This window comes from Alligator mississippiensis, chromosome 4 (assembly GCF_030867095.1).
Source record: "Alligator mississippiensis isolate rAllMis1 chromosome 4, rAllMis1, whole genome shotgun sequence".
NCBI lineage: Eukaryota > Metazoa > Chordata > Crocodylia > Alligatoridae > Alligator > Alligator mississippiensis.
Window position 1 is genome coordinate 91,213,034 of NC_081827.1, and position 12,365 is coordinate 91,225,398.

The 12,365-nt window shown below is 46.5% G+C and overlaps 1 long non-coding RNA gene across 1 annotated transcript; it reads left to right on the top strand.

Moving 5' to 3' along the window:
• The first annotated feature begins 795 nt into the window (after nt 1-795).
• LOC109281519 (uncharacterized) lies at nt 796-7,787 on the top strand. The gene is made up of 3 exons (XR_002088183.2): nt 796-1,010; nt 1,316-1,387; nt 6,482-7,787. It is a non-coding gene; the product is annotated as an uncharacterized LOC109281519 (long non-coding RNA).
• Nucleotides 7,788-12,365: the final 4,578 nt, after the last annotated feature.

Genomic DNA, 12,365 nt, shown 5'->3' on the forward strand with positions numbered 1-12,365 from the left:
CTTAGAAATAGAATCAGTCTATCTACTGTGCACCACTAGAACGTATCTTCGGTTTTAGCTTGCTTTTCTGGAAGCAGGGATTCTGCAGGAGCATGGAGTTTCTTTGTTTTCCCTTAATCCAAGGTTTGGGGAATTTGGTTTAATTTATTATGATTCGTGAGTGGTCTGTAGTGAGTGGGCACGTCTACACGTGCCCTCGACTGCGGAGTTGTTACTTTACCAAGTACTAAATGACTGCACAGTAACCACCGCTACAGCGCAGTCCCAGCAGCACATGGGTTGTTTCTGACCCTACTGCACAGCGTCGGCGTCACAGTTCATGCCCACTGACACTACGTCACTGTAGCAACAAGCTACGTCACTACAATGACATAGCGTCTCATGTACACACGTCCAGTGTGAACCACATTTGCTCTCAACCCACTGTACTGTGATTTTTTTTCCCCCGACTTGGACATTATTATTGACTGCTTCCAGATGTGGGGGGACAGAAAAACAGCACTTTACTTTAAACTCGGTGCAGGAGAGCATCGATCCAAGTATGTGCCCAGAAGACCGCAGTGCACCTGGCTTTCTTAGCATCTGTAAAGATTAGGCAGTTTAGTGGAGATTTATTGACGCTTTTATCTAATAGTTGATTGAATCAACTTTAGTTAAAAGCACCAAAAAGCAGGGCCTATCACAGGGGGAGCCAGGAGGGCCATTTGGCCTGGGCCTCTCATTCACGGAGGGCCTCAAATTTAGACTTTTGACGTTATCTCCAAATGAGGTTATACATACAGACACAGAGATACACTGACAGGATTGAAAGAAGAAAAAAGCTAGAAAAGCTCTTGTTAAATAAAAAAGGAACATTTATTACAAATTACTGCATTGTATTTTGAGCTTCAAAAAATGGGAGTGGCCCGGGCCTCTCTCAACCTCTGAGAGGGCCTGCCAAAGCCCTACTGAGGCTCCCGATCCGTACAGACGCTGTGGACCCAGGTTGAAGTAACGGACTGCTGCTTCTGGTAGCGTGCATTTTTTCTTTTCCATGTCTGTCAGTGCCTATTATTATTATTATTATTATTACTAATGGTTTTTGCTGTTATTAATCCATTAAATTTATCCTCTGGACAGTGTAACCAACCACAAGAACAGAATCAACATTTTTGCTTTTCCAAGATATCAAAACATTTTATTGGCAAAAATGTTCAAGGCCCAAAATACATCTTTGTTCAGCTCTGATCTCTTTCTCATAGTTAAGCAACCATGGTGAATCATTATAGACGCACCACTTTTCTCACTTAAACAATATCTTTACAATCTTTTTCAGAATCTGTGCCAGCTGACCAAGTGCATGATATGAAACAGTACCTCAGCCATTATTTTCCCAAACAAGAATGGGGTGAGTAATTGTAAAGCTTAATTGTAAAGTATTCATATGTTTGTGTGTATGTATGTATGTATGTGCCTATACAGTGTGTGTGTGTGTGTGTGTGTGTGTGTGTGTGTGTGTGTGTGTGTGTGTAATATACCAGTTTGACATGAAGGAACAAATGTTTTCATGTACAGTTGTACTGAGGATGCTGGAATTTATCTTCATGAGCAAAGTGGCCTCATTCATAAGACATCTGTCACAGTTTGGGTACTGCATAATATATTTGTAAAGTCCTTGTTGTAACAATGTGCTTTTTAATCAAGATCTTGTGTTTTCTATTGATACTGCTTAAAACCAAGTCTCTGACTCCCTGTCTGTTTTTCCCAATATGAATTAAAAACCATTCTGCCTTCCAAATGTTCAATATTTTTCTCTTGTAGAACTTGGTAGGAAATAAAACTTAGTGGGAGCAAACAACCTAATTGTAAAGCAAAAGTTGCTAAATTTATGAAAGAGATCATGGGTCAGATCCAATCTGGTTATTAAACTAAAACTAAAACCTAAAACTTAGCTTCCTCATCCCAAGAAAACAATCCATTTTGACCAGTTTTAAATACTTAGGGTCCTCTGAGGAGCAAACCAGAAGCTCAAGAACAGGGGTGGGCAAAATACGGCCCACAGGCTGGATCCAGCCCTAAGGGCCCCTAAAAAATTTAGAAAATTAATATTTATCTGCCCTTGGGTCCTGTCAAAAATGACCAAAATGACAGGAACCAAGGGCAGTAGGACCCAGGGGAAGCCCGGTGAACTCCCACAACAGCAGGGCCCACCCATCGGCTGGAAGCCCCAGCAGGGGCTTCTGGCCTGGGACCATGTGGCTGCCCCGCACTGGAACCTCAGGTAAGGGAGGGGGGGAGGAAAGTGGCCCCTCCCACACCCCGTGGCCAGCGCTCCCTGCTGTAGCTGCTTGAAGCCCGCACGGGGCTGTCCTGAGCATGCACAGGCAGCCCCACATGGGCTATGAGCAGCTGCAGTGCAGGGCACCGGCCATGGGGCAGGGGAAGGGCTGCTTTTCTCTCCCCCGCGCTCAGCTTTTCCCCAGGCTGCTTCCCAGTGCAGGGAAAAGCGGGCCCTCCCCTGCCCCGTGCCCGGCACCCTGTGCTGCAGGTGCTCACAGTGCATGGGCTGCCTGTGCCTGCTCCAGACAGCCCCATGTGGGCTGCAAGCAGCTGCGGTGTGGGGCACCAGCCATGGGGCAGGTGAGGGGCTGCTTTTCCCCGCCCTTGCGCTCAGCACCACCTTGTAACCTGGCCCCACTGCCAGCCTGGGCCCCGCACCAGCTCCAGGCTCCAGGCTCGCCTGTTGGGGCTGCATGTGGCAACAGCAGCTGTGGCCCCCCTGCTTGCTGCACCAGGCAGTGTTTGCCACTACCACCTCTGGGCTGCCCAGTGTGTGAGCTCCGGGCAGCCAGCAGCAGCCAACACTGCCTGGCACGGCAAGCGGGGGGGGCCACAGCTGATGCCACTGACAGACAAGCCCAGAGCTGGCAAGGAGCCCAGGCTGGCAGCGGGGCCAGGTTACAAGCTGGTGCTGAGTGCAGGAAAAAGCGGCCCCTTACTCGCCACATGGCCAGCACCCCACACTGTAGCCGCTTGCAGCCTGTGTGGGGCTGCCTGTGCCTGCTCCAGACAGCCCTGCATGGGCTGCAAGTGCCTGCAGCAGGGAGCACCAGCCGTGGGTTGGGTGAGGGGCTGCTTTTCCCCACGCTCAGCACCAGCTTCTTCCCTGCCGGTGAGCAGGGGGCCGGGGTTGTGCACTGCCCCCGGCCTGTACTGCGGGGCTGGGGGGCACTGGGAGTGAGCAGGTGCAGGATCCAGCGGGAGTATGGGGCCTGTACCAGTGTCTCGGGGCCAGTGCCAGTAGGGCCCAGAGCAGGGTGGCAGGAGTACGGGGTCCCGGCCAGCAGGGACTCTATGGAGCTGGGCCAGCTCCCCACTCTCCCTGCTGGTGCAGCCCAGCCCGGCTCCACAGACCCCTGCCGGCCTGTGCCCCGCTTTGGGCCCCACCAGTGCTGGCCCTGGGACATTGGTCCCAAGATGGTGACCAGGGGGTGGGGCACCTTTCAAGGGGCGGGGCTAGCCATGCGGCCCTTGACAGCCTGCCAAAACTGAGTAAGCAGCCCTCTGCCTGAAATAATTGCCCACCCACCCCTGCTCTAGAAGTAGACAATAAAAAACACAAAACACAGGGGTATGTCTGTACTCTAGTGTCTCTTAGAAACTTAGGGTGCCTGTAGGCATGCAGTGATGCTGCTCTAATGCGCTGTAATTACAGCACATCAGAGCAGCACATCACGCTTCATGCCACGTGATGCTACTATGCAGTAGTAATGAGCTACTGTGTAGTCGTTGTCTCATGTAGATGCAGCCGCTAGTGCCTAAATGATTTAGGTGTTGTACATATACAAACACAGCCTGTACTTGATAACCTAAACCAAATCCCAAAAATGCATACAGGCATCTGAAGATAGACTGTTAGGTGCCTTAGGTAGAATACAGGTGCCTAAATCTAAACTGATGCTTCAGAATCATGTTCATTTCTGCTCCTTTCTCTCTCAGGCCTAGCACTTGTACAAATATCTCATGAAGAGGTGTATAGCTTCAGCCAGTGGGAGTGAATGCACCTACCCCAGAATAGTCCATAGTCTGATAATTAATAAATTATTCTGGGAGGTAAGGGAGGTACACTTGAATTTTTTCAGGCAGACATGAGAACTGAACTTATGCCTTCCACACCCTCAGTGAGTGGTCTGGCCACTGTATAAGAGGGATAGTATTGCCATTTCCCTCTCATCCTGCTCTTCTCCCTTTGTGAAAGAAAGGAAAATAAGCAGCTCTCATCAGGAAGGAATTCAGGGTTGCCAATTCTGAGTGGAGAGGAGAGCCAAGTAGTGCTTGGTAAAGTACATAACCCTGGAAAACAGCAGGATCTGTTACAGCCTTGTCCTCAGCACTACCCTATTGACTAGTCTATGTAGCTCCTTGATCAGATTCTGATTTTTCAGATCCCCTTCTGAGGTGCCTAACTCCCTCCTCCAGATATTGAATAGGGAGCTCAGGTCTGTAACTTAGGTCTCTAGATTCCACTGTGGATGCCAGGTGCCTAGAAGTAGCTGTTGCAGCCTCAGCATTGGGGCACTTAAATCAGTATAAGGCAATCAGAGAGAGAGAGATAAAGTATTATTTATTTCCCTCTTTCACCTGGGGAATATTGGTCTCAGATCAGAAGTATGCTTGTGCTGCATACTTGTTCACTGTAGAGTACTGAACTTAGCTCTAAATGAACTAGCAGAAAATACCAAAAGCAACATAGCCACAGTAGCCCAGAATTAAATGCAGTGTGGAGCAAGTTTTGCATGCTATGTTGTGCTACCAGAATGTCTTCATTTTCAGAGTCGCTATGTACCCATGGCTCCTGTTAACTGGGAGTGAACTAACAAAGACAAAAACTGGACTGTTGTGCTATGTAGCAGATTATCTTCTGTAGATCTGACACACATTTTCAAAATAGTGATTACTCCCCCTCTTCCACTGTTTATAGTCAAACTGCCAGTTACTACCCCCATCAAGCAAGTGGGAAGATGCGTCAGGTAGGAGAACGTCATGTTTGACTTCCAGAATTTTTTTCTAGAGGGGAAAGAGCGATCCCAAACCTGAATTCTCAACCCTACCATTTTGTCCTTTCATGATGTGGGGAGGGAAACAAACTGAAACCAGTGGATGAATATAATGTTTCTCAGTGAGACCATGGCAGCTTTTGGAAGATGATTTTCATCTTATGTTACCTTGTTTTTAATTACCTGACATTTTGTACTTTATTCCCTTCTATCATCCCATTTTAGATCTTTAAAAGTCTTATGCATGTATTTAACTTTTAATGCAGGATTTGTCTCTTTGACTTAATCAATGAGACTTAAAGGTGAGACATTCATATATGCACTTCCAGGTTTTGGCTGTTTTGTCAGTGAAAATTCTCAAGGATGCATTTTCTTGTGGACGCATGGGACAGTATTCCAATAACACTGATGATCCATGTTCATTAGGCATGTGCGAAGCAGGCCCTATTTGATTCGGATTTTGATTTGGCCCAAATCAGGGACAGTGATTCAATTCATTGATTCAGATCACTGTCCCCAATTCAATTTGGCCGAATCCGAATCTGAAGATTCGATGCTGATTCAGAAAATCAGTGATTTGGACATAGACACAGTTTTAAATGTTTTTTCTACATATCTTGAGCTACCAGCACAGCTTGTGAATGCTGCGATGCTGGGGCAGATGGAGCATCCCACAGGAGCACTGGGGGGCCCCCACATGCTCAGCGGTGAACGCAGAACCCAGAAGTACTTCCAGCCCACTTCCGGGTCTGCCGAGGAGCACGCGGGGTGTCCCCCCATGCCCCCCCAGCTCAGCAATCGGACATGGGGGGACCCCAGGTGCACCTCCAGACCCAGAAGGCACCAGCCGCCGAGCTGGTGGGTGCAGGGTAGTCCCCCTGCATGCTCCCCAGTGGACCTGGACGTGCACCGGAAGTGCTTCTGGTCCACTTCCGTGTCTGCTGTCGAGCACACTAGGGAGCCCCCTCCACTTCTGTGGGACACTCCATCCACCCCAGCATCACAGCATTCATGAACTGCCTGCTACCTAGAGGTATGTAGAAAAAACATTTAAAGCTGTGTCTATGTACAAATTGCCAAATCTTTCTGAACTTCTTTGAAATGATTCAGAGGGTTCTGATTTGAATTGGAGAAATTAAAGTGTCCTCAGATTTGATTTGGATTCAGAGATTCAGCCACCGAATCGGGCCGAATCTCCACTGAATCAAATCAGGGACTGAAGCTTCGCACTGCCCTGATGTTCATCACTAATGCACATATACCTATATTGACAGGATAATAGATTCCTTAGTTTGTTCAGTAGGCCCTGTAGGCTACTTTTGGATTAACAATGCATGATGGTATATTATTCAGAAGTAGGAACAGAGCCGCTATTATTCCATCACATTGAAGGATGGCCTGCTTCAGAATTAATCCATTACTGGTATGTTCTCCATGTCTTTCAGCTCTGAGACTGACTTGTGGTGCTGATGGAAAACATCATGAAAAAAACTCTAGCTCAGGAAAAAGTGTCCCCCTTAATGTGCCCCTATCCAACAGTGCACACCTGTCTTCTCAGTGCTTCAAGAGGACAGAGAAGCACCAAAGCAGAAGAGTCACCATCTACCCAGGGGGGGCACAAGAATGGTTGAAATAGGGGGCTGCCATTGACTGGTGTTGCGATTCACACCTCCACCTCAGTGAAGCATATTTCACCGTTTGGCAAGCAGCAACTGCTATGTAAGGATCCTCTACTCTACTGCATCCTTATCTCGCAGTAAAGGATTCCAGAACTGGTTTCACTGTGTGCCTTTAAGAGGGGGACTGAAAATTAATCACTTTGCTCTTTAAAAAGTACCATGAAATTTTTAACCCCTGCCTGAAGATTTAGTTGAGAAAAACCTAAAGAACCTCACTCTAGCACCAAAAGTTATTGCCTTTGCCACTGCACTGTTCCCATCCTATTTCTGGTGGAAGATTCTTTATCCATTGTTCTGTTCTCTTGTTTGCATTAGCAAGAATGATGGGATGACTATTCCCAGTAGCCCTCAAGCATGCTGGGCTGCTCTTCACAGACTGCCTCTTAAATCAGAAGTGCAGTTACATCTGCCTGGCCAAATAGCACAGGGGCAGGTAAATTGACACTGTCACTCACCAGGACAAAGGGCTTCATAAAGGTGTCATGCTCCTTATCATTTAGAAAGCAGCCCCAAAGGAGTAGCATCATGAACTTAAGGGAACTGCCTCCAGGGAATTCAGCTTAGTACTTAAAAGGGGAAGAATAAAGATTAGTCCCCCTGCTCATTGGCTTTATCCATAATCATATGCTAACTATAGATCATGTTATACATATCCTCTTATGCTTATCTGCTGCTGAAGGATTTTTGTGTTTCTGTAAGTTACAAGGCTATGTGAAACAGCATAATTCCGCTTTGACGTCTGTTTCAACATTTTGACAGAACAGTGTTTCGTTTCATTTAGATAGCACTGGTCCATTTCCTTTCATCAAAACTCTTTCACTGTTTTGATGCTGTTTTGACGTTTCACTCATAGCCAGCACCAGGAAGATCGGTGCTGTCACTGGCCCCAGCTAGCAGCACCAGCCTCCTGTCATCTGGCAGGCAGATCAGGGGCTGCACCCTTGCGAGCAATCCAGCACATTCCCCACAACCCTCCCTCAGGTGGGTGAGCCCCCGATGTGCCTGCCAGATGACAGGAGGCTGGTGCTGCCAGCTGGGGCCAGCGGCAGCACCAATCTTCCACGCACAGGCTACGCCCAGCTGGCAGCACCAGCCTCCTGTGATCGAGCAGGCAGATCAGGGGCTCGCCTGCACCACCAGGAGGGCTGCCGGGCTGTGTTGAACACCTGGGTGTGCGGGCCCTGATCTGCCTCCCGGATCACAGGAGACTGGTGCTGCCACCTGGGGCCAGCGGCAGACGGGCCTGGGGCAAACCAGCTCATGTAGAGACCTGCCCCCGCCCCAATCCTGAGGCAGGGAGGGGTCCCCACAACAGCTGATTTTCCCTGGGCCCCACACCAGAGCCGATCCGAGGAGGCGGAGAGGTGGGGAGAGCCAGGGCTGCACTCCACGCAGAGCTGAGCCATGTGGGGCTGCGGAGCCACTCAGAGCACAACCCTGGCTCTCCCCTGCCTCCCACCACCAGGCTGCTTCAAAATTAGAAACATTTCAACTGGCCTCATTTCGTTTCAAGGCTGTTTTTTTTGTAGCCCTTCATTTCATTTTGATTTCGCTGTTTTAAGCTCGAAATGAGTCAAAACAACCTCGAAACAAAACAGCCAGCAAAGCTTTGCACAGCCAGTTACACTGGCTTTTACTTTGCACAGTAAGTTACACTGAATAGGTTTTCATTTCATTGAAGTCACATGTCATTTTGACAAATAAAGAATCCCCATGTGATTGATAAAGTGTTGTTTTTTCCTCCTTTCTTTGGCCCAGGTCTTGCTCACAGTGTAAAAACCAGCTCAGACAAGAAAATAGAAAAGTGAAAAAATGGCCACCATTAAAAAACACAAGGCTCCATAGAAACAGGACAGCAAGTCAAGACATGAATGTTAGGAGGATCAATTAATGCCAGACACAAGAATTAGTGTGCCCCTCCCTCCCTGTAGTGCCTGGAGCAAAGGGGAAGCAATCCACTGAAAAACATCAGGATGAACTGCAGTCATAGCCCCTGGGCCAGAACCAATTTGTGAAGAAGCATCTTGTTACTTAACTTGCCTAGCCAACCAGTAGCAGTTTGAATATGCAGTCTCACCTGAACAGTCAGGGGGAGCAGCAGTAATAGGATCTGAAATTTCTCTCATTTCCTTTCTAAGTCAGAAGCCACAGACAGCTGGGCCACAAAATATGTGGTATTTGCTCTCTTTAGATGAGGAGTTAGTTCTCACTCTACCTCAGTTTAATTTGCAAGTCTCTCGTAAACAGAAACAAACTACTTGTGGAAAATTATACAACTAATACTAATGATATTCAAATAATTAGAACTGAGCTAGCAACTGAGGATACATTTCTATTTAGCATCTTATGCTGATTTGGGATCTTGATCCCAGAAATATGGAGCAAGGGTTTCTGGATTTACTATCTTTTGGGACTAACATTCCTGTCCTTCAATTTGTAATGGATTGGAGGGTCATAGGACAAATACATAATAATAATTCTGAACCTTTCATTCAAAATGGCCCAGAAGAACTTTCCAGTCCCAACAACTTGACATAACATCTATACATCACTAGTTAGCTACCATTTATTTCAGTGTAATTACACTAAGTAGGTTTGCAATCATTTGTGCAATCTAGGACAGCAGAAAACATCTGGCTACTTAAACACTATACCACTTATACTTATCCAGTAGGGCTGTGCAAAGCTTTGGTCCCTGATTCGATTCGGAGGCGATTCGGCCCAATTCAGTGGCTGAATCTCCAAATCTGAATTGACTCAAAGGACTCTTTAATATCTCCGAATCAAATCGGAACCCTCCGAATCAATTTGGAGAGATTCAGAAAGATTCGGCGATTTGGTCAAAGACACAGTTTTAAATGTTTTTTTCCACAGACCGCTAGGTAACAGGCGGCTCGTAAATGCTATGATGCTGGGGCACATGGACTGTCCCACAGAAGCTTGGGAGTTCTCCAGCACGCTTGGCAGCAGACCCGGAAGTGGACCAGAAGCACTTCAGGTCCACTTTTGGGTCCACTGGGGAGCATTACCTCCAGTCCACTTCCAGGTTTGCCACCAAGCACGTGAAGGGCCCCCCCTGCGCTCCTGTGGGACACTCCATCCGCCCAAGCATCGTAGCATTCACAAGCTGCACTGATACCTCAAGGTACGTAGAAAAAACATTTAAAGTTGTGTCTATGTCTGAATCGCTGATTCTCTGAATCAGCATCGAATCTTCAGATTTGGATTCAGCCGAATCGAATCAGGGACAGTGATCTAAATCAACTAATCGAATCACTGTCCCTGATTCGGGCCAAATCCTAGTTGAATATGGCCCACTTCACACACCCTTATTATCCAGTGTGCAGTTTATCCAGAGCTGCCCTGTCCTTATTCCTTTCCTAGTTCTACAACATGTATGATTGGTAAACTACAAATCAGAACCCACTGATGCAGAACTATAGGTTGTAAAGTTACTCACAAGTTCAACTGAGTATGGCCAACATTGAATTTTGTCAATAGCATATGAAATCTCTTTGATAATGATGTTAATCTTTGCTATTAGAAAGGTGGCTATTGGCTACGGCATCTTATGGAATTTGCACAATACCTAATATAAGCTGCAATTCCATCTCACTAATGTATGCCTACTAGGGGGCATCTTGTAGACAACTCTGTAATGTCAGTGGACCAGACTAGAGTGCAATACCTGTAGGACAACAATTGTTATATTTTGTTTTTCTCTACAGACTGAATCCGGCAGCTCTTACAAATACAAAGGGGAACATAGCTTTCAAACCAAATTCTTTTGCTGCTGCAATGTGACACCAAAGGAACAGCCCATCTAGCATTTCCCCTGTGCGCTGTACCGAAAACATCAGCAGAAAGTTTATTGTGCCAAAATGAAACCAAAGCTGTGGCTAAGTGAAAACATTTGCAGCTTGGGTCACAGACTCTGCAAAAAAACCTGCCAATCACACCTGGATCAGTTTACTGTCAGGTTTAGAAACTGATGCAGACATTGTGAAAATAGCACCCTGCAAGCTAAAGCATACAGCCTGCAGGGTTCCAGATCAGAGAAAACCAGCACTGGGAAATGAGTGGCCTCTCAGATACCCTGAGGGATTAGGACATCAAACCTGAAGCAAAAATAGGTATGGTACAAAGAAGTTGGCCTCACCCTGTTGTGAAACACATCTCTCTATCTACAGGCAACTTCTACGTGATGGCTATGAAAGAAAAGCAGAGAATTTGGTTTGGAATGTATTTGTTTTTTTAATTCTCAGCAAATTTCAGACAGAAAAAAAAGCCAGAACTTTCACTTCTCCATTTAAGTGGTATCTGACCAGCTCAGAAAATCAAAACCAGCCAAGATCTGTGCAACAACTCTAATCTCAACAGAAAGTTTACAAAATGGTGCCAACAATCTCCCAAGAAAGTACCTCCAATGTGGTACTACTGAAGGTTGCTACCTATAGGGTAGAGGCTGTATAGGGAATACAGGACAAGGACTATTTATCTTGGAGGGTTGCTCAAAGATGGGCAGGAGGGTGGTGAAGATCCCAAAAGGAGGTAAAAGCAAAAGTACATTTTACAATAGATTTTTAAAAAAATAAAGAGTCATTGAAATCCCATCTTACTGTCTGTTTTGCTATGGGATTGAATCCTTTGTGGGCCAGAATGGTTGCATGGCTAGCTATTTAATCCATTCTGCATATGCCAGCCAAAGATTTTATTCCTTCTCAGAGATGGACAGGGACTATTCCCTGGCACATCAGTCCAGGGCTTGGATCCTCTCATCGATTGACTAAATATTGCTAAGTGCAAAAATTCTTTATCCCGTATTGAGCTGATGCCTATAATAACATCTCCACCCTGTTGCAAACTCTCAGGGTACATTTAGGGTTTGTTTCAAGTAGGATAAAGGCTCGCTCTTAGAGCACATGAACTTCTGACGAAGCTGACTTACAAAACGATGAAACACATATGTTTCTGACTGCATCCCCTCAACTAATGCTCTGTGCTCCCAACAAATCTGAATTATTTAAAAATCTTTAAGGTTGCTAATCTGAACTGGAGGCCGGGGAAATCTCTGGACTAGATCTCCATAAAGTTATTTCTAATGGCCTCAGTTACTAACCAACAAGTCCCAAAGTAAAGGGACAGATCCTGAGCTGTGGTCAATAAGTATTCAAAATAGTTTGGGAACAGATTGTAAAAGTGCTTACTCATCCCTTCCAGGACCACCAGCATGGATTAGACTGTAAAACTCTGATCTGTAGCGGGATGTGGTAGGCAGAGCAGTTAAGGCTTCTTACTCCATCTCCAGAGGCATGGGTATGAGCCTTACTTTGGACTTATACTGAAGGACTGACACTGTTGACCCAGCTGTATCTATCTAGTACTTCAGGTAAGGGCACCTAAGGGGGCCAGATGTGATGCATCACTCCTGTGTGTACCATTGGCTACAAAAACTGCTGTGCCTTCAGCCTGATGGCCCTTTGGGCTGGTATGGTTAGATGGACCTTGGATTTTGAGAACTAACTACAGCTGGTCTACACCAGAGTGTCTTACTCCAGGCAGCCATGGAGAAACCTTAAGCAGCTGAGTTTTGCAGTGCTGTATTCTGGTTCAGTGAGTGCCCCATGCAGCTTGTGATGAGTTCTGGAAT